Genomic DNA, 21,131 nt, shown 5'->3' on the forward strand with positions numbered 1-21,131 from the left:
TACAATTCGACATGAGATTTAGGTGGGAACACAGATCCGAAGTGCATCACCAACTATGGTTTCCTGCTGACTGGAATCTTATGAATTCTGGAGATCCTGGCCTGATGTGAACAGTGTTTGATGAATGAAGGGAACACGATGGTTGCGGAGTTTGGGCTGCTTGGGAAGGTGCCAGCGAAGGGGTTTGGTTCTTATTTCATAAGCTAGGATTGCACTGGAGAATAATTTACCATTTTTACATTGACCAGTGCCTTTGGCCATGTAGAAATGCCCATGTCAGAAGTATCAGGATGGGAAATCATAGGCTGCAATAAAGATGTTCTGCTGTTAGGAGTTTAAATCAAGACTCGTATTTGAAACTACTGCTTATTTTCTCTGCGGCATCTCAATATATTTGACATTTCTTTATCAACTGATATTGAAGGTCTCTCCTTATAATCAGCTGCTCAAGAGGACAACTGTTTCTTTGGGATCCCCTGTAACCACCCAGGTGAATGTTGTGTGTGCCATGTAGTCTGTATCTTAAGTTTGGGCATTCCAAATATATTTTCTGATTTAGAGAAAATCAATGCAGGCACGTCACATCACGTGGGAACAAATGGGTGGAAAGGTATGTTACAAAGATTGACTGTGGAGGGCTTCTGCTTGGTGCTACCTATTTTTCTTTGTTTCTAATTCATCCTTTCCCCATTAACTCCTTTCCTCTCTTCTCCCACTTCCACTCTCCCTCAAATGCACAGTGATCTTTGATTTTCTGGATAGTGAAAGAATAGGGCATTCATTTAATAATAATAAAATTCTTTACCAAAGTTTTACCATAAGATTTCCATTAATATTCAAGACAAAAGAGTTTTGTTTTGAATTGAGAAATAATTTACTTCCAAAACAACAGTACAAGTTCCACATAGACGTTCAACCCTCTACTGGGCCGTCGGCGATTTCTTCCTGTGAGTGGAAACACAGATGGAAAGTGACATTCTTGTTTTCGGGGAGTTTCACTGATACATCTCGGTGAAGAAGGAAAACTCCTAAAAACTTGCTTTCCTCTCGTTAGTTTCATTTTCCACCTGACTGTACTTCCATCGTGTTCCACGGCTTGCTGTCTCATGACACTCTGTGGTGTGTTCAGTATCTTCCTCAATGCGAGTGGTGATATAATTGGGGTCCCTCCCTTAATATGTGCAGCTTACCTGATTTTTCCAGCCATGTACCTTATTTAATTGGAAACCAGGAACCTTTGAGTGGTCTAATGGCATCATATGACTTTTATTCATTTCTGTCTGTTTGCTTAGTTGCACATTTCTAAACTTGTTCTAAACCTTGATGAGGAAAGTAAATGCTGAGCGGGCAGGTACCAACAGAGTGTATTTAAGCAAGAAATGACACACTGAGTGAAAACAAATGAAAGAATGAAATCAGCAATTAATGAAGTCCACAAAAATATAAAGTCTGGTACTAAAGACCGTCTCTCCCGAGCGCCAACAACGCTTTTCTTTGAAACTGGAAAAGACTCCTGGGGTCTGTGTGGCATCGGGCAGAAGGGACAGGGAGACCCTGGTACAGTGAGTGGCTCAGGAAACAGGCACAGAGAGTTCTGGCCAGCCACATGATCTGGGGCCAGTTATCCAGGTTTATGGGGCTTCTCTTCCCTTAATTATATGAAAGGAGCCAAAATTAGTTCCTCTCTTTTAGGGCTGTGCTGGGCTTAAATGAGATAATTCACGGGATGTGCTTAGCACAGTGCCAGGCTCATAGGCAGCAGTCAATAAAGGAAGGATAAAAAGGATAAATGCCTTTCTAATAACTAGACCCATTTAAAGATGGCACGGGCTTCCTTGGGGATGGGATGGTGAGTTCCCTGCCACGGAAAGTGCTTAAGAGGAGATAATGGGGTTTTTCAGAGTTTCACGTGCAGGAGCAGATGAATCACCTGAGAAAAGCATCAGTAGATTCTGATTTAAATAGGTTCTGGGTGGGGCCTGAGAGTCTGTATCTCTAACAAACTCAGGTGATGCTATTGCTGCCAATTGGCCATATATGAGTAGCAAGGAACTAGATGATTCCTTAAAGGATGTTGAAGAAGATCTGTGATCATCCATCAGATGGAGTGATGTGTTAGGCCTCTGTTGTCCCATGCAGTGGCCTCTCACCACAGGTGACACTGAGCATTTGGAAGGAAGCTAATAGAATCCAAAAGGAGAAATTCTGTGAGTGTGAAATACACATTTAATGTAACAAAAAGAATGTAAAATAATCCAATAATTTTTATAGTGATGACATGCTGAAATGATAATATTTTGGATATATTAAATTGCTGTTTTTCTTTTTTTGCTGTGGCTTCTACAGAATTTGAAATGATGTATGTGGCTCACATTCTATTTCTGTTGGACGGTGATGAACTGGGTCATCTCCCAGGTCCCTTCTGAATGTGAGCACCCCGTGCACACTCTAAGATGACATACAAGCTTGTCCACGTGTGCATCTCCTGCGGAATGTTTGTAGCTTATTTCTTCCCACAGCTAAAGGCAGCCAGCAGAGAGAGAGAGGGAGAGAGGCGCTAGGCTTTCCTTAGCTTCCTTTCTGCCTGGGGCAGGGGTGAAGAGTGAGGAGGCAGTTTGTGCGTTTGTCTTTGCTTCTTTCTCCCCATTTTTCTCTCTCAAAATGAATGGGAGACAAAATGCCTTGTCACTCTAGGGATACTCAATTTTTCCCTCGAAACTGCCTTTCTGGACAGAGGCAAACCTTGTCTTCAGCACAGAGCTCCTTGCTAAGGGAACTGGAATTTTTACATCACCGTCCAAAATAAAGATGGCTGCCCGGGGGAGGCGTTTCCTTTGAGACTTAAGTGGTTAGGAACCTGGCGGGCAGAGGCCCTGGCAATGCCCATGGACGCAATGCCGTCACCTAGAAAGTTGTCTGGTGGACCAAGCTGTAATGTGCCTGAAGGGCTGGGGAAGAGAACTGTAACCCTGCAAACCATGGGGCAACCAGAGCCGTGGGACAGGCAGCTGCTAGTTCAGGTCCCAACGCTGCAGACTTAGCATCATCTCATATGGCTTTGCATGAGACCCTGCAGAGTGAGCTGTTAAGAGCCTGAATCCAGTCCTTATTCCTTTCTAGCTGGATGACTTCAGATAAGTGATACAAACTCTTTGTGCCTTGATTTTCTTATCTGTAAAATAGTGATGACAGTTATACCCACCTCATGGAGTTGTGAGAATCAATGAGTTAATATGGTAAAGGGTCGAGAATAGCTCCCAGCACAAGGTAAGGCTAGACACGTACTGCCTGTTATTCTGAGATAATAAGAGCTCCCTGAATGGCAGCCTCTTTTTATGGCTGGCAAATTACTCAGAAAATCCCCCTAAATTGCACACTTGTTTGAGTAAGAGTCAGATCCTGTGTGGCGATGATGTAACGTACCTATTTTTGGCAGACTTGGCAATTCAGGGAGTGACCCATTTTCCTGTGCTTCGTGGAGGTCATTGCAATGGGTTTCATCAACCAGCAGGCTTGGAAATGAGCCATAGGGTTAGAAGGAGCTTTTTCTACCACTATAGACTTCTTTCACGGAGGTGCAGCTTATGTCAGGATTGGGGAGAGGGTGAAAGGATGCTTCCATGATGACACCATGTTCAGAATGATGGCCATGGAGACGGGTGGAGCAGTGGATCACATGTTCTTCACCCGACTCCCGGGGGGACATTGGCTGCATCACAGGAAGTAGAAGTGTTTTTGTTTGTTTGCTTAGTTTTTGTCTTGGTAAATGCAAGCTTGAGTTTCTAGGTGTCCATAGGACCTTTGGAAGATTCATGACAGCAGCACGGTGTTGTGAAGCTCTTGATCTGGTGAGGCCCCTAGCTCCCATCAAAGGATCAGAAGGTTCCCAAGTACCCCCAGGACGAGAAGTGAGCTGTATGGTTAGGGACCCTTGTCTGCAAGAACTTCTTAAAGAGTCTGAACTTGTATTTTGAGAAGACATCGTCATAGGATTTCTGTACCACCCATCTAGTTGGAGTAGGGGACTCTGTTTGAAGGAGACTCCGGTAAGTACAGAGAATCTTGGGGGGGGGGGGTGTCAAACTATTTTTGGAATGAGGCCAAGTATGAGTAATAATGTATAGACAACGAACTAATTAACTAACTGACCCAGTGTAAATTGTATTGTCAGTGTTGGTAGCTGATGAATCAATCAAGGGTCAAATCAAATAAGGTCAATGCTAAGAGCACAGGTTTGGGGCCAGATGTTCCTTGATTATAATCTTGCTTCATTGTTCTTGGCTGTGTGTTCTTGATCAAGTCACTTAACCACTCTGAGCCCCCGTGTGCATGTCTGTGCAGTAAAGGATAATGCCAACCTGGCAGGGCTGTCAGAGAGGGTAGATAGGAGGCAGCCCAGGCTTCCTGAACTGCCCAGTGGAGACCCAGTCTCTGCTGGTCCCACTTGGCCCTCAGATCCCTGGTTCTTCATTCTCATCCTTCTGGTTTCAGCTGAATTGTCAGCTCTTCTGATAGACCCTCCCTGACCGCCCACATAATGCGCCATGGCTTCTCTTCCCACCTCCAATTACTTTCCCATCTCCTTCTGTAGTTTGGTTCCTTCCCAAAATGTGACACCATCTGTGATTCTCTTGCTTGTTTTTGTTGGTTGTTCTTTCTTGTTTATTGACTACTGATTGTCTTGGATCATGAGACAGAGGTTACTGAAGGCAGGGGCTCAATGGGTGTTATGCAGGGATCTAGAGTACCTTGAACAGTGCATGGCTTACAGCAGGTGTTTGAATGAATATCTATCTGTGTAACCAGAGCAAGCTTCTGACCCTGGTGAGTTCTCAGCTTTTCCTTCTCTTTAAGGAAAAGCCCCTGTAAAGGGTTGTGGTAAGGATTCACTGAGATACAGTGTGGATTCACTGAGTACAGGAAGTGAGTGACCCAGAGTGCACAGAATCAAGTTTTCATATCGTGAGATGGCATATGAAATAGTGGGTGTCTCCCAAATAATAAATATTTTGATTCTTTTTTTCTCTGCTCTTTTCTTCTGTGTATGGAGTTTATATTCCTTTTTTGCAAACACAAGTTACACGGAATGCAAAGTTTGGAGTAGCAGATGTAACTCTGAAAAATGAAAACAGGAAAAACAAGAGTTTTCAATTTCTCAATTTACAAAACCAGTGATTTCATTTATAATGTCAGTGGAAGTGGCCAGTGGGTGAGTTCACACATTAATGTGCAAACTGGCCGAATGAGTCAGTCTAGATGGGAAAGTTAGTATCTTTGGACTTGTTGGCATCTTTCCTCAGAAAAGGGGCGCAATTCCTCTCCTCTGTGAGGTTACATACGGACATTTCTTTGTGAAGTAATCTCTTCGAAAAAGAATGGATGTTTCCTCATCGATGAAAGCTGTGGGACATAGTGGGTTTCTCTTTTTACTCAAGTGGCAGGAAGCTCAAAATTAATGTCAACATTTAATAATAATGTTATTATTATTAAATAATGATAATAGGCTGCAGTCGCAGTTGCTCTTAGTACCTCTCCTGTTTATCTCTGTTTTGAAAAGAAGCAGGATATAAGTGAGTAAGTGCATTTTGGAAATGTGATTTGCTTACAAAAGTCCTGTGTCTGAGTTGTCTGGATGGACCACCAATACTGAAACTTCTGAAGTTTCTCTGTGGCACTTGCCAGGAACATCTCTGTGACCCTGGCCATGCCCTCCCTTGGACTGGTCTGCAATTTCTCAGCTATTAAAGGAGGTGTTTAGACCGAGGTGGGTTGTTCGGGGCACTTGAGGATTTTTCAATGCTTTCACTCTTTCAGATGAGCGTGAAGCCTTCTGTTCTCATTCAGCCCCATCTCAAGCACTGAAGCAGGGATTCCCCCCATGCCACTCCCAGACTTTTATTTTAAACAACATTGTCCTTGTCCAAAATAAACCTGATGGGGAATCTAAGTGCATGAAACAAAACATTGCAAACAACTGTGGTTAAAGTGAGGGATGAGGTTGTGGGCCTAGAATCCTCACCTCTTCTTCTTCTCCTTTCCAGAGCCCCCAAGGCACCTCTGAGGCATCCCTAGAATTTCAGAGGGCAGTTTGAAACCAAAGCATTGCAGAACTGCTCAACATCTGCAGAATTAAATTTACTTTCTAAAATTTACCTGTCCTAAACCAAACCTGGATTGTAAACTTCTCAAGAGCAAGCAGTACTGGTACCTGTTGAAGACACAAGTGTCTGTCCAGTGAATGAAAGGGCTAAACAGTTTATTTTATTTCAGGGATTGGGCTTCTCCAGCCCCTGAGCACACCTCCCTGTAATACTTCATCATCTTATAAGGCGACCATCCACAACTGCTTGGGGACTACTGAGCTTGTGTTTTCATTGCCTTTGTTTCAGGATGACTTGTGACTTCTCAGGTGGAACTGCTGGTGATAAAACTAACATTTCAAAATTTTGCAACTGCGAATTTAATTTCTTTTGAACATTAGGGGATGTTTAAAAAGTAGCATGAGTATTAAATTTGTACTTTATGGGAGTTGGGAGGAGGAACAGGGAAAGTAGGAGCAGAGAATTTCCCAAAACCATATGAAAGAAGGATGGAAAACACTGTTGAGTTTTTGCTAGGAAAACTACTTTTCCCCCCCAGTTGAAATATTGCTTTAAAGCATTGGCAGGCTTACAGAAGTGAAATGAAAAACAAATCCCACAAAAATCCTGGAGCACCATAAAAATAATGAATAAAGTAGTGCAAAAGGCTTTGATTTCAGTAATATTTTTCAATAAAGTTGGTGCATTCCAAACAGATTGTGTTTGTCTTGAAGGAGGCCCTCTGCATTGTGGCTTTAGAGTTTATAACAACTTTTTGGTGGTCTTGGTTGTAATATGATATTGGAAAATACTCTTGTAGTAAACAAAGGCATGGGCTTTGAAAGTGAGCTGACCTAGGTTCAAATCCCTTCTTCCTCTACATTCCCTGGGTTTCTTTAAGTAAGTGGTCATCCTCTCTGGGCAGTTTATCTGTAAAAATAAAAAGAGTAATGCCAACATCAATGGGCTGTGGTGAAGTTTACATGAGCAAATTTAAGTGGAAGCTGCTGGTAGAGTGTGTAAGCACCAGAGCTGAGTTTGGGTAAAAATAATGATTCTGCATTTGTGTCCAGGGTTCTTTGCAAGATGTCTCTAAGATTACACAAGGTACAATATTCCAGCAGCATGGAAAATTATGGCTGTTTTCCCTTTTTGTTTTCCTGGCTTTTTTCCAATTATAAAATGAATATATATATTTACTGGAGAATGCTTGAAAACCGAAGATGTATATTAAGAAAGAAAGTAGAAGTCACCCACAATTTCAGGATTGGTGTGCTTTTCTATGTATATAAATATATAATTTTTCTTTAGCCAATTTATTTTTCTTTCCAGGAAAACAGTTTTATTCATTGAGATTTTCAAATGTATTAGGATGCGGTTGTATGTAGTATTCTCTTATAATTTCTTAAAATATTATTTTTATTAGTATAAGAGTAATACATGTTCATTGTTAAACATGTAGAAAAAGTGAAGGCCCAAAAAGAAGAAATGAAAATATCATTGGTATAATTACACAAAGATAGTCACTGCTGACATTTAGTTTCATATCTTTACCATTTTTTCAATTAATATATACATAAATTAAAAAGCTTAAACTGAGATCTTGTTGAGTGATCAATATTGTAGACTACTTTCTTTTGCCAAATATTATATTGAGAATACTTTCCTATATGATTTTTCTTTTATGCCATAATTTTTAATGGTTGACATTATTTCATTGTTACATACCACAGTTTATCTTATTAATTCCCTTTTAATAGGTAGATTTCAATATTTTATTAGCACAGACAATTTTTCAATGAACATTCTAATAGTGAAATCTGTGCTACATCAATGATGAGTTCTTGACTGGGTGCAGTGGCTCATCCCTGTAATACCAGCACTTGGGAGGCTGAGGCAGGTGGATCGCTTGAGGTCAGGAGCTGGAGACCAGCCTGGCCAACATGGAGAAACCCTGTCTCTGTGAAAAATACAAAAATTAGCCAGGCACGATGGTATGTGCCTGTAGTCCCAGCTACTCGGGAGGCTGAAGCACGAGAATTGCTTGAACCTGGGAGACAGAGGTTGCAGTGAGCTGAGATTGTGCCACTGCATTCCAGCCTGGGCGACAGAGTGAGATTCTGCTTCAATCAATCAATCAATAATGGATTCTTTAAAATAAATTCCTGGAAGTAAAATTTTGAATGAACTTACACATATATTTTTAAGTACTTCACCAACTTGCCCTCTAGTAAGGTATACCAATTTATGCTTCCACTAATACATAAAAGTACTTGTGTCCTTCTACCCTACAGTTATTATACTGATAATGTTATCAATAAAGGAAAACTTTGTTAATTTGACAAAAAATGTTATCTTATTGTAATTTCTATTTTTGTTAGTAGTATATTTCTTCTATTTTGAATTGTCTGTCCGTATAAATCAAATGCTTTCTTTTTCATACTGGCTTGTTAAAGTAAAACATACAGAAAGTGAATAAAGTGTACTAATTAAGACTATAGATCAGTTAGTTTTGACAATTGTATATATCTGTATAAACAACACCCAGGTTAAGATATAAAATATTTCTAACACTCCAGAATAGAATAGAATAAAACTTCCATTGGTCTGTGTGTCTCTCCTTATGCTACTACCACATGCAAAAAACATAATATGTAATATAAATTTATATATTATATAAATACAATTATAAATTATATTATATATTATATAATTATAAATTATATATTTATAATTATATAATTATAAATTATATATTTATAATTATATAATTATAAATTGTATATTTACATATTATATAAATATAAATTACATATTTATATATTATGTCAATATTATAAATTATATAAAATATAAATATAAGTTATATATTTATATAAAATATAAATATAATTATACGTTATATAATTATATAAAATATAAATATAATTATACATTATATAATATTTATATAAGATATAAATATATTTGTTAGAATGAATCTAACAAAAAGTGTGTAAAATCTGTACTATGAGAACTGCAACACATATTGGAAGAAATTAAAGAAGACATAAATAAATGGAAGGATATATACTATGTTCATGGATTGGAAGACCATATTGTAAACATGTCAATTCTCCCAAAATTCATTCATAGATTAAATGCCATCCCAAACAAATTCTAGCAAGCCTTTTTCTGTGGGGTCAACAAGCTGATTCTAAAACTTATATGGAAATTCACAGGCCAAGGAGAATGAAGGCAATCTTGAAGAGGAAACCTAGAAGTGAATGACTTACATTATCAGAAATCTGGACTTATAAAACTATAGTAATTTAGACAAAGGAGCATTAAGGGTAAAAGACTTGAACAGACACTTCAAAAGGAGGATATTCAAATGGCCAATAGACATGTGAAGTCATTCTAAGCTTCATTAGTCATCAGGGAAATACAAATTAAAACCACATGTGATATAACTACACAGTTTCCAGAATGACTAAAATTCAGGACAGACGTAACAAGTATTGGAGGAAAGTATTGGAGCAACTGGAACCTTCATATATTGCTGATGGGAATATAAATTGGTTTAATAACTTTAGAAAATTGCTTGGCAGTGTCTATTAAATTTAAACATATGTCTACCCATGATGTGGCAATTTCAATTTTAGGGATATACCCCGCAGAAATGCATATACATGTTCACCAAAGACATATATATAATAATGGCCATCATAGTACCACTTGAAGCTAATGTGGATTAGCTGGAATGTCCACCAGTAGAATGGATAATTGTAGTTTAGTCATACAATGGAATACTATATGGCAATGAGAATGAACAAACCACAACTACATGCAAAAACACAATGTTCAAAAAAAGAAGCCAGACACAAGACTATACACAATATGAGTCCACCTATACAAAGCTCAAAAATAGGCTAAACTATTCTACTGTAGGGGCATGAGAGGTGTTCCAGGCTGATGGTCATGTTCTGTTTAACTTGGTGCTAATTATATGGGTGTTTTCAAAAATTCATTGAGCTGTACACTTATTATTTGTGTACTTTTAATTTTGTATATCGTTTCTCACTCTTTTCTAAGAAGAAAAAATAACCTCAATGGTCAGTGCTATATTTCCTTTTACTTTATATTTTTGAGAATCTTGAGGCCAGACACATTGTCTTTCTTGGGTAGAATTATAGGATTTTCTCTTACCTAAAATTAAAATATAACTACCAGAATATTACTGCATATGGCTATTTTAATTAATACTGCCTGATCTTCATGGGACCCTTTGGATCTAAAGACATTTTTTAGTTTTATGAAGTTTTCTTCTATTACTTGTTAGATTGTTGTATTTTCCATCTTTTTCCTATCTCCATTGACATTCCTAATAGATAATAATTGAGTCTATTAAATCATTAAAAATTATTTTAAAATATTTATCTCCTTGCTCTGGGAAAATTTCTTGACCTTATTTTGTATTTTATTGATTTAAAATTTTACAAGTATTCAAGCTGCTATTCTTTGCTTTCAATTCAGTAATTGTACTTCTCATCATTTTATAAAATTTCCCGATCTCAGATGTTCTTTTTAAATTATTGCTTGCTCTTGATATGGTGTCGATACAAATTAGACAATTCCTAAAAGCTTCTCCTGCTCCTTGTAGTATCAGTTTTTCAAGAAAGCATATTCTCTGATTCATCAGAGTAGTCCTCTCTTTTCACACATCAGAAATTTTTCTCCTCTAGCTTCTTTTCTCCATCTGCCCATCCTTGCTGAGATGCTCAGAAATGGAAGCTGAGATGCTCAGAAATGGAAGCTGATGGGTTTATCTATACTGAGTGCATTCTATTTGTCATTCGTGTTTCTAGATGCTAAAGATAGAGTAGTGGACTCTCTAGAAACCATCCCTGTTGCCATGATTCTTACTCTCTAACAGGGAACATTGACATTGAACAAGTGATTTCAGATATGGTGAATTCTGTGAAGGAAAAGAGGAGGATCTTACAGCAAACGGTTTTCATCTAGTCTAGATGGATGGCACATGGAGTGTTCTGGAAACACTCCCCAAAGTGGTGATGCTTTAAGCTGAAATCCAAAAATGAATGGCAAGTTGGGGGTGGGGGTGCGGTACACGAAATAAAAAAAAAAAAACAACTCCCATATACAAAAGAACTCAATAGCTGGTGTGATTTTCTGAGCTACAATAGGGTGTTTGACCCTTCCTACATTTTAATGTAAATGCATGTGTCACACATATGCACCTCTAAGGCAGGCAATTCATGAGCTAGGATGCTCTCCTGACAATGAAAATATTATCTATCTGAGAGTGTGAGTACACTTTGAAATCCTCTCCCACTATCATTTGTCAAAAACCTCTGAAGGTGGTCAGTAGTACATTGTATAACAGTAGCCAAAACTCCAGCTCCTCTCCAACCAGACAGGGGACCTGGCGCCCTGATATCTTGACAGGTATCTTCCTCCAGGATTGTCCAGTTTTCTGTGAGGGGACAGATGCCTTCCCTGGGAACTATGCTTGTGGGAGGAGATTCCAATGTGTGCAGAATGTGCAAAATGCAGAGTGAGCAGCTGGGAGGTGGGCTTGTGATTGAGTTAGTCACATAGCTGGACCACATAATGGGCTAAGTAGGCTGCTGTGGGCTGGCCTGAGACCCTCAAAACCATGCAAAATACATTTCTTTTAGAAGATAGATTCTATGGTTCAGACAAACCTTGGGAAGACAATACACTTGGGACATGGACACTTCCTGTGAAGCAGGAATGGTTTTCATACTGAAAATCATGTTTTCAAATATTATGTGAAAGACCATACACAAAAATATTGTATGAGGATGTTGGGATTGTGGATGGTTTTCTTTTTTCCAGACAGCTGGTTCTAAATTATGTTTAGACTTCAAATATAAGAAAAATTAGCTTCAGCATTGAGGCATTATTGCCTTTTCTGTTTCTTTTAGCCCCTTTTAGGCCACAGAAGCTTTTCCAGTTTCTTGAGCTAGATCTTTCTGTTTCTGTGGGGAATTGCCAGCATTCTCAGGGGGAAGGACTCACATGTGCTCAAGCAATAGGATGAAGACACATTCTAGAGTTCCAGTAGAGGGAATAGCTGAACTGACCATTGTTGCAACCCATTGAGAGCTGATGGAATTTAGAAGGGTGGCAATGTGGGTCTTAATCTTTGCAAATGCCAGTTATGAAAAATGTTAACTCTCTGTAGTCATAGGCAGGAAACTCACTGTCCAAGTCATAGACCCAGACTTTAGTAACTACTGGGCCAGTGTCATCCCGAAGAATACATTTTGGTCCCATGGTTCAGTCAATACTGAAGGACAGCCCATCAGTGTTGTTAGGGTTAGCAGAAAAAGAAAGTCTTTCCACTTCTATTCCTTAGGGAAACATTGCTGGAAAAAAATCAGCAAATGGAAAAGGGGAAAATTAAAAATCACCATATGTGATGCCTACATCCTAAATCTATGTATTGGTTCATTTTGCAACTCATTTGCTTTGGAGAGCTCTCAGGAAGTTAATTGCCCAAATGTAGACAGGACATGGGGACATTACTGAGATACAGGTATGACTGAGGTGGGGCGTGGTTTCTACATGCTTTATGATACTTGGCCAAAATTAGTAGCCATGTTAGATGGTGGGCTTGTTGAACCTGTACCACTTATCTACCTGGAACAAAGTCACATTCTAAGGATACTCTGTCCCTGTTGTCAGCTCTCCCAGGCTCACCTCTAAACAGATATAAGATGACTCCGCTTTCAGGAATGTGCTTTAGTCAGGGCCCCCCAGGTATCACAGGAGGATATTGGTGGCTCTTCTTTCTGCTCATCTGATAGTTAAAGCCCCTATCTGTGGACCCAACTGGTAATCTGGAATAGTGGGTGCCTGGCAGGGAATAAAAGCTCAAGCTGATGGCTACTCATTGTCAAAAATTATGCCAAGGGACATCATACCTAGAGCAAACTATCGGATGGGTGTGCAATTTATCACTGAGACCCTAAAACAATGCTGTCAAATGGAACATTCTGGTGAAAGTTTTGTACTCTCTGCACTGTTCAATATAGTAGCCACTAGCCACACGTGGCTATTATACACTCAAAATGTGGCCAGTGTGACTGAGAGATGCATTTTTAGTTTAATTTCATTTAAATTAAATAACAACTGTGGGTGGTGGCTACTGCATTGGAGAGCACAGCTCTAAAACCTACTTCTAAATAAGGGCAGATCCACACATATCCTTGAGCAGCATCACTACAAAAACCACCTACATTTCATTACCAGAGTTGGTTGAGAATGGTGTTCTTCATTTCACACCTAGAACTTTCTATGAGGATTCATGGGGGATATTATTTCTGGTTTTGAGATCAGGAAGAACTGAGCCTTACTTAGGGTGATTTTTACTTCAAGGATGCTGCAATTCACCATATCATCATATTACTCTGTCCACATCAGTTGTTGGAAGATGAAGATCCAAATCTGCCACCCACTCTTACAAGTAACTACGGGGGGCTCCGTAGCATCCATCTTATGTTTTGCTTCATTCCTGGATCAATCTTACTTCCTCTTTAAGTGGAGGGGCACAAAAGGTTGTCTAAAAATCGCAATGGGTATTCATCTCAGATAGTCTGGCAGAGACTGGGCGCCCCCCAAATCTCCCACCTCCAGTGGGAGGGGTTTTACCAACTTAACTGATCACAGCCTCTCCTCCATTAGAAGAGGCTACAATCCCCACAGGCCCCCACAGCTTCCAAGTCCTGGATGGTGGCATTTCCCAGCAATTGCTACAAACAGTTAAAGTCTGAGCTCAGCCATATACATAGTCTGTGTCTTCCCAAGCTCTATAGGACCATGCCCATGCTTCCATGGGAAGAAGGCAGACCAGAAGGGTCCCTCCCCTGGAACACAGACCCACTGTGTGCTCACCAGCCTTTCCCAGGCCCTGACACTCCTCTAGATGGAATAATAAGGGCAGAGGAGACTAATCCCCTCTATCTGTAAATCCCCCCACCCCCAGTACCTTTCTTTACTCCATATGGCATGACGTTGAGGTATTTGCTTTTCTTCCTGTTTCATAGCTCACCTAATTTTCTTATTTAATCAGATTATTTTCCATTGTAGTGTGTCCAATTTTGCGAGCTTCATTAAAACTCTTTAGGAAGGAAAGCAACAAAGTACCATTTAGATTTATCAAAATAAGTAAAGCATGGGAGAATGGGCTCCTCTTCTGCCCACTAAGGCCTCACTTCCCGGAGGATAGCCGGAGAGGAACAAGGGGGCTCTCTCTGTTCACTGAAGCTCAGGTGACAAGACTTCATAGTCTAGCAATCAGCCCAAATCCCCACCGACCTGCAGAGTCTCTGTGGTTGGACAATCTTGCTTCAATCAGAAGTAAGGAACTAATAGCATAATACTCGGGATGCTGAGTTTGTTTTTGTTTGCCCACGGAAAGAGGGCAAGAGGGAAGGCCTCTTCTCTAGCCTTCTAACTACCCCCAACCATATTCCCATCAGAAGCCTGGCATGTAGGAGAGGTTCCATTAATGCTGTCTGTTATGATTAGTACTTGTTATGCTTTGTCCATTTCAATGTCTGTCATTGGAAAGGCCATTCCAGGACTTGGAAACTTTCTTTTCTACCCAAATCTCCAAGGCCAGGATGTGGCATTGACATCATGTAGGACCACACTGTGATCTTCAGAATCAGATAAAAAATATAAGATTTCCATCTTTCCCCACCCTCCCTAAGAGTCCCTGCCTCTCCATCAAAGAAGAAACTGTTTAGATAGAAAAATCAGGCCAAGATTACCCCAGAGAGAAAATATGTTTCGAGTCTAGTGAAGGCCTTTGCTGAGTGACATTAATTACACTCGTTTAGGTTTGACATTATTAATGAACCTTCTCAGCTGTTTATATTGTAGCCTTTTATTAAAACAATGTGATTAAAACAAATAATTAAAGAATATTACTACCACCTTAAATATGTACATCATGTTAAGCTTGCAAAAGGCTTCTATCCACAATCTCACTTGATATACACACTGATTCTATGAAGTTAATATAGCAAGACTTATTCTTTTTTCCTTTATATTTTTATTGTGAGAAAGTACATGTAACATAAAATTTACAATTTTTAGCATTTTTAAGTGTGCAATTCAGTGGCATTAAGTACATTCACAGTGTTGTGAGACCACCCCTATTCATTTCCAGAACTTTTTCATCATCTCAAACAGTATTCATTAAATAATAACTCCACATCCCCCTTCCCCTCAGACCTTGATAACCTTGAATATACTTTCTGTCTCTATGAATTTAACTATTCTAGGTCCCTCATATAAATGCATCATACAATCATTGTCCTTCTGTGGTTGGCTTCTTTCACTTAGCATAATGTCTTCAAGGTTCATCCATGTTGTAGCATGTGTCAGCATCTCATTCCTTTTCAAGGCTTAATAAAATTCCACTGTATGGATATACCACATTTTGTTTCTCCATTCATCTGTTGGTGCATATTTGTTTTCTTTCTCCTTCTTAGCTCTTATGAATAGTGCTGCTATGAACATTGCCAAGCCTTATTCTCATTTGACAAGTGTGATGAAAGGATCCACCTTGTCATATGGAGGTAGAGCAGTGGTTCTCAATCCTCACTGCAAATTAGAATGGCTTGGGAAGTTAAACAAACAAATGACAAAACGTATCTTGGCACCACTCTGGACCAACAGAATGTCAGAATCTCCAGAGGTGCAGCCAGGATGGGTCAGTTTTTAAAAATCTCCCACGGGATTCTTCTGAGTGGAGGGCCATGAAGCCCACAGCAACAGTGTTCCCCAGCTGGGCCACTCAGGACCATTTGTGGGCTGTCTCCTTTGTATCTCCCTTTTCTTCACTAAAGCTGCCCCCACAATCAGTGGAGCAACGTGAATCCTCCTTAGAGCATTTTAATCCGTAATTTAGAGCAGAAAAAATAAAGCAAATATTTTAAAATCAAAATTCAAGCTTAAAAAAGCAGTCTCTCAATACCATTAAGCCAAGTGCTGGTTTGTTGGCTAAATATATGGATCCATTTGTTTCGTGCATTTTAATCATCTCGTTTTAATAACACACCACAATACAAACAATTGTGCGGGTTAATTCAGCTCCATTTAAGAAGTCTTGTTTTGCACGCCAAAGCTTGTTGTTCTGTCTAGTTAAATGCTCATGCATTAAAATGCTAATAATTAAACTGTTACAATTGACTAATGAACTCTGCCAGCAATAAATGATGGTCTTGTTAGATTCACTGCACAGCCAGCTTCCCTTTGTACTGAGAATGTTAAAGGTTAAAGCACTCTTGAAACCAGTGAGTGGATCTAGAAGCAATTACAATTTTTCCTTGAAACTAATAGTACTACAATAATGTTTCAATTCCAACCCAGTAAGAGTAAAAAGAATAAAAGGGGAGAGGGAGGATGACTCTGAGCTCTATTCATGGAGAAGGATGTGGAGATTTCTTTAGCCCACAAGGCAGATGGTGTAGTTATTCAGACTAAAGCCTACTTAGTTACAAACATCCTTCCTGGAACCTAGTCTCCCGAGATTGCAGACTGAAATGGTGATTTTTCAGGACACAGCAGCAGGTGACCCAAGCTTCATGGAACTATTTGGAGAACAATGGTTAAGCAATGCAGGGAGTTTCTCCCCAACACTCTGTGTGATTTTTGGGAAAGTGAAGTGGCTTAATCTCTTTGAATCTCAATTTTCTCGTTTATAAAAAGCTGGATGGATAATAATAAGAGCTCTTTATGGAAAGCATTTGCTTTGTCCTGTTGAACAGCCAGTTCCCATTCTTTCAGTAATAGCCTCCGATTTTCCATACAGAAGCGCTGCTCCTTGGCTGTCCATCACAGGGTTTGGTGGGAGCTGATTCCCACCCCCAGGCTCCAGGGTTGAGCATGTGACTTGGGCCTGGCCATTCAGAGCATCCTATCTCTCTGAACACTAATGGGCCTTATGAGAACCTGTCAGAGCCAATCCTGGGGATCAAGCCAGAGTAATCTAGAAAGAAGCACCCCCTGCACTTGATCCTAGAAAATGTAATCCTGGAGCAGTCAGGACTACTACATGAAGAAGGCCTTCTTGTCACAGACAAAACAGAGCTGATGTGGAGAGGCAGAATCCCAAGGGGCTGGATACAGCCTTACCCCCATACCTTTCAGTGACATGAGCCCAAATTTTCCTTTTATCCCACCCATAAGCCAGTTTGAGTTGAGTTTCTGTTGCTGGCCCCCAACAGAGTATCTCAGAGGGTGGCTGTGAGCATTAAGTGACTTAGTGCACATATTGTTCTATAGAAGGGTAATCAGTAGACACTCAACAAATGGTAATAGCTATAATTAAAGAGAAATCAGGAAATTGACCACCAGGCCAGGGTTATTATACTCTCTTCTGATGTGCCCTTACACAGACGCTTTAAATGTGAGCTTGACTCTGTTCAGGTGTGGTAAAGATGCAAAACTGACCAAATTCAGCAGTGAAGATAAAACCACGTGGCTGGGTTGCTGGTGGAAAACCCTACAGGCACTCAGGGCCTTCCCTTCCTGAGAACCTCATGCCCTTTTCCAATTATCCATGTTTTTCTAAAGGAAGCAATGCAAGAGTCTGCTGAGAAAAATTAAACAAGATCATGAACTCGAAGGATGTGCGATATGTCTTAGCCATTCTAATTATGGACTTAAATTTAACAGCAGCCACATTTAATCAAACAACCAGATTACAAGCATTTGGTTGGAGCCTGCATTAGGAAGAGTCACATGGAGGCAGAAGCTTAGGACTGCAAATCAGAATATTACCCAGGTGACCTTAAGTAGGTCACTGCCCCTCTCTGAGACTCCTTATCTCTAAGATGGGGATAAAAATCCCGAGTCCTTGTACCAGGAATGTTGGGGAAATAAGTAGAACTATGGGAAAGAATAATAATTAACCACTTACATGGAAGGCTCTCCAGTTTCCATAGAGTTTTTGTTTTGTTTTGTTTTGTTTTTTTTGACGGAGTCTCACTCTGTTGCCCCGGCTGAAGTGCAGTGGTGCAATCTCAGCTCACTGCAAGCTCTGCCGCCCAGGTTCACGCCATTCTCCTGCCTCAGCCTCCCGAGTAGCTGGGACTATAGGCACCCACCACCACGCCCAGCTAATTTTTTGTATTTTTAGTAGAGATGGGGTTTCACTGTGTTAGCCAGGATGGTCTCGATCTGCTGACCTTGTGATCTGTCCGCCTCGGCCTCCCAAAGTGCTGGGATTACAGGTGTGAGCCACCACGCCCAGCCCCTTCCCGAGAGTTTTTACATCTACCTTTGGGTTTAGCAAAGGGTAATGTGAATCAAATATATAAACATAAAGGGGGTTTTAGATTTCTTTAAATTATTTTCTGCTCATTTCATGTATTTCTTGTCTCCCTGATGAGTTCTTTTGGTAAATACTTACTGGGCATCTACTATGTGTGTGACTGGTAGATGGTAGAGATACAACCAGGAAAAAACAGGTGTGGTCTCAGCTTTTATGGTGTTTATAGTCTAGTGGGGTGCCTACCAATAAAACCACCACATTCAATATACAGTTACAAATGTAATGAGTGCTGCGATGAAAAAAAATAGAATGTGAGAGAATAAGAGAGAAGATCTGTGTTCGACAGTTGTGGTGGGGAGGGCAGCTAGAGCTCTCTGAGGATATAAGATTTGTCCTGAGATGTGCAGAATGAATGAAAATTGGGGCCACGAGTGAGCAAGAAGAGAGGTCCAGGCAGAGAGAGGAGCAGGTACAAGGGCCTGAGGCAAAAAGAGGACCCAGACTCTGGGAGCTCCCGAGGACAGAGCTGGGGTCTTCTGCTTCCCTCTACACTGTATCTTGCTCCCTCCTTCATCCCCATGACATCAAGGGCTTCTGGTCCAGTGTAGGGCACAGAGCTGGCTTTTCAGGGAGAATAACATGGTGGCCCTGGGGGCTGTTCCTCTGCAGTCCCATTTTCTTCCCTCTAAGGAGAAGGTTGGGCTGCCTTTTTCTCCTAGATGAAGTTGGACATGAACAAGTGACTTGCTTTGGTGGGATGTGGCCCAAAGTGAGGAGGGTCACTTTCTGGCAGGAGCTTGAAGATCTGGTGCTCAATTCACCATGTTTCCCTCCCCTGCCACAAACTGGATATGTTCCACAGTGGAGGCTCTGTTGTTGCCTTGAGTCCCCAAAGGAGAAGAATGCAGAACAGACTCCCCAACCAAGACTGACATGGAATATGAGCTCAAAATGAATGTTCGTTGTGCTCAACCACTGAGGTTTTGTTGTATTGTGTTTGACAGCACTGTACAAATTATAATATCCTATACAAATTATTGTATGATAATGATGATAAGCGAGGGGGAGGGGAAGTGTAACAGGGAGGAGGTGCCCAGCATGAAGGTGTGTTGTTGAGTTTGCTGCTGTAGGTCATGGGGGCTCAGCTGCCTGAAACTTGGGGAAGCCTGCAGACTGCCTTCCAGAATATTCTGGCTAAAGGACAGGACACCAGAGCATTTACCCACAGGTTCCATCCTTCATTGCTCAAGGGTTGCACCAGCAGGGCTCATTCTCCCCCAACCTCACGCTGAACTTGTAGGTGGGCTCCATGGGATTCCCTTATTTTGGAGAAGTTTCTAAAGCAGAGCCCGAGGTGGAGACACTCATCAGGCCCTTGAGATAGAACCCTGCCAGCATGCAGAACACTACCCATTGCTTTTGGTGGTATCAAAGACAAAGTCAGAGACAGCTTGAGGGATGTGACACAGGACAGAGTCAGTATCTGCCACAGTTTGGCTTGCTGTGTTATCACTCCTTCTACTATTTGTGTTTTGAGAAGAGCCTGGGGGATAAGGTCACACAGCACTGAGGACGCAGACCATGAAAGTCGGAGAAAGGTACGGCTTCAGGAATTAAAGGTAGGTTTGCTCTGATGTCACCTCATCTAAGAAGCCCTCTCGGCTTCCCTCTACTGAAATATTTTTGCCTTCCTCTGAACTTCCCTCTGAACTCTCTTTTCATCCCCAAGTAGAGCTATCTGCTCTGCCTGTGACTTCCCATGAATTTTCCTTACTAGATTGTCATATAGTTGAAGGCAGGACTCATTCCAGGCTCATATTCATGGCCCTACTATGCCCAGTACAGTACTGGAACATGGAAAATACCCAAGAGTTTTATTTTTTTGAGTGAAAGGACAAATGCATTTGAACTGGCACCAGTGAACCTATCCAGTTTTCTTTTTTCTTTTTTTTTTTTTGTTGAGGATCATTGACCACTAGTAATACAAACAGTAAATATATACACAGCTCTTACTGGCTTGTGTTAGAAAGCACTTTCACAATTATCACTTCCATTCCACTGATGACAAAATGGAGATCAAGAAGGTAAAATAACTATCACAAAGTCAAGGAACTGGGAATGACAGAATGAGGATTTGAACCAGGCAGTGCTGACTCCATTTTGAGTGTTTGTCCTTCTCTGTCAGGGAGCCAGTAGAAAACAAGACACTCTATTGATTTTAAGGCCCTCACCAGCTCTGTTCAAGCCTGGAGAACTCCCATCCTGGCTGGCACCACTGGGTTAACATCATAGTCTCAAGTTTGCATTGTGATCCCACCATAGTCCATCATATCCAGGCAATCACTGGGAGGAAGTGGGAACCACAAGCTCCTGTCTGTCTACTCTGGGAGTCGTGACTACCAGTTGGTAGCCCATGGCCTGCTGAGAAACCTGGGTTCCTGCTCATGATGCCTTCCTGGGGGAGAAACAGGCAGAGAGGATGACATGAGAGCAAGGCTTACACAACTTGAAACTATGTAGAGGGACAGTTTGTATCTGCTAATGGTTCCTTCTCACTACCCATCTTAGCTCAGTCCTCACTTCCTTGAGGCAGGCTCCCCTCCCCACACTAGATCAGGCCAAAGTCCTTTGTTAAAGTCTTCAATGAGTTTTTCTCCTTTGCAGCACTTGACACAATTGCAATTTTACATAGTTTTTAATGACTTTAATAGTCTCCTTCACAAAGCTAAAAACTC

General features: G+C 40.7%; 1 long non-coding RNA gene across 4 annotated transcripts in view; it reads left to right on the forward strand.

Annotated features, from left to right (window-relative positions):
- The first annotated feature begins 3,526 nt into the window (after positions 1 to 3,526).
- LOC103891736 (uncharacterized) overlaps positions 3,527 to 21,131 on the forward strand; it is an 83,163-nt gene continuing 65,558 nt past the window's right edge. For 2 of the 4 annotated variants that reach the window (XR_008510649.2, XR_010141627.1), the window contains exon 1: positions 3,578 to 4,046. This is a non-coding gene — a long non-coding RNA (uncharacterized LOC103891736). Of the gene's footprint in view, positions 4,047 to 21,131 lie in introns of all 4 variants that reach the window. The other 2 variants (XR_010141628.1, XR_008510650.2) reach the window with 2 other exon arrangements.

Source organism: Pongo abelii, chromosome 8, assembly GCF_028885655.2.
Source record: "Pongo abelii isolate AG06213 chromosome 8, NHGRI_mPonAbe1-v2.0_pri, whole genome shotgun sequence".
Lineage (NCBI taxonomy): Eukaryota > Metazoa > Chordata > Mammalia > Primates > Hominidae > Pongo > Pongo abelii.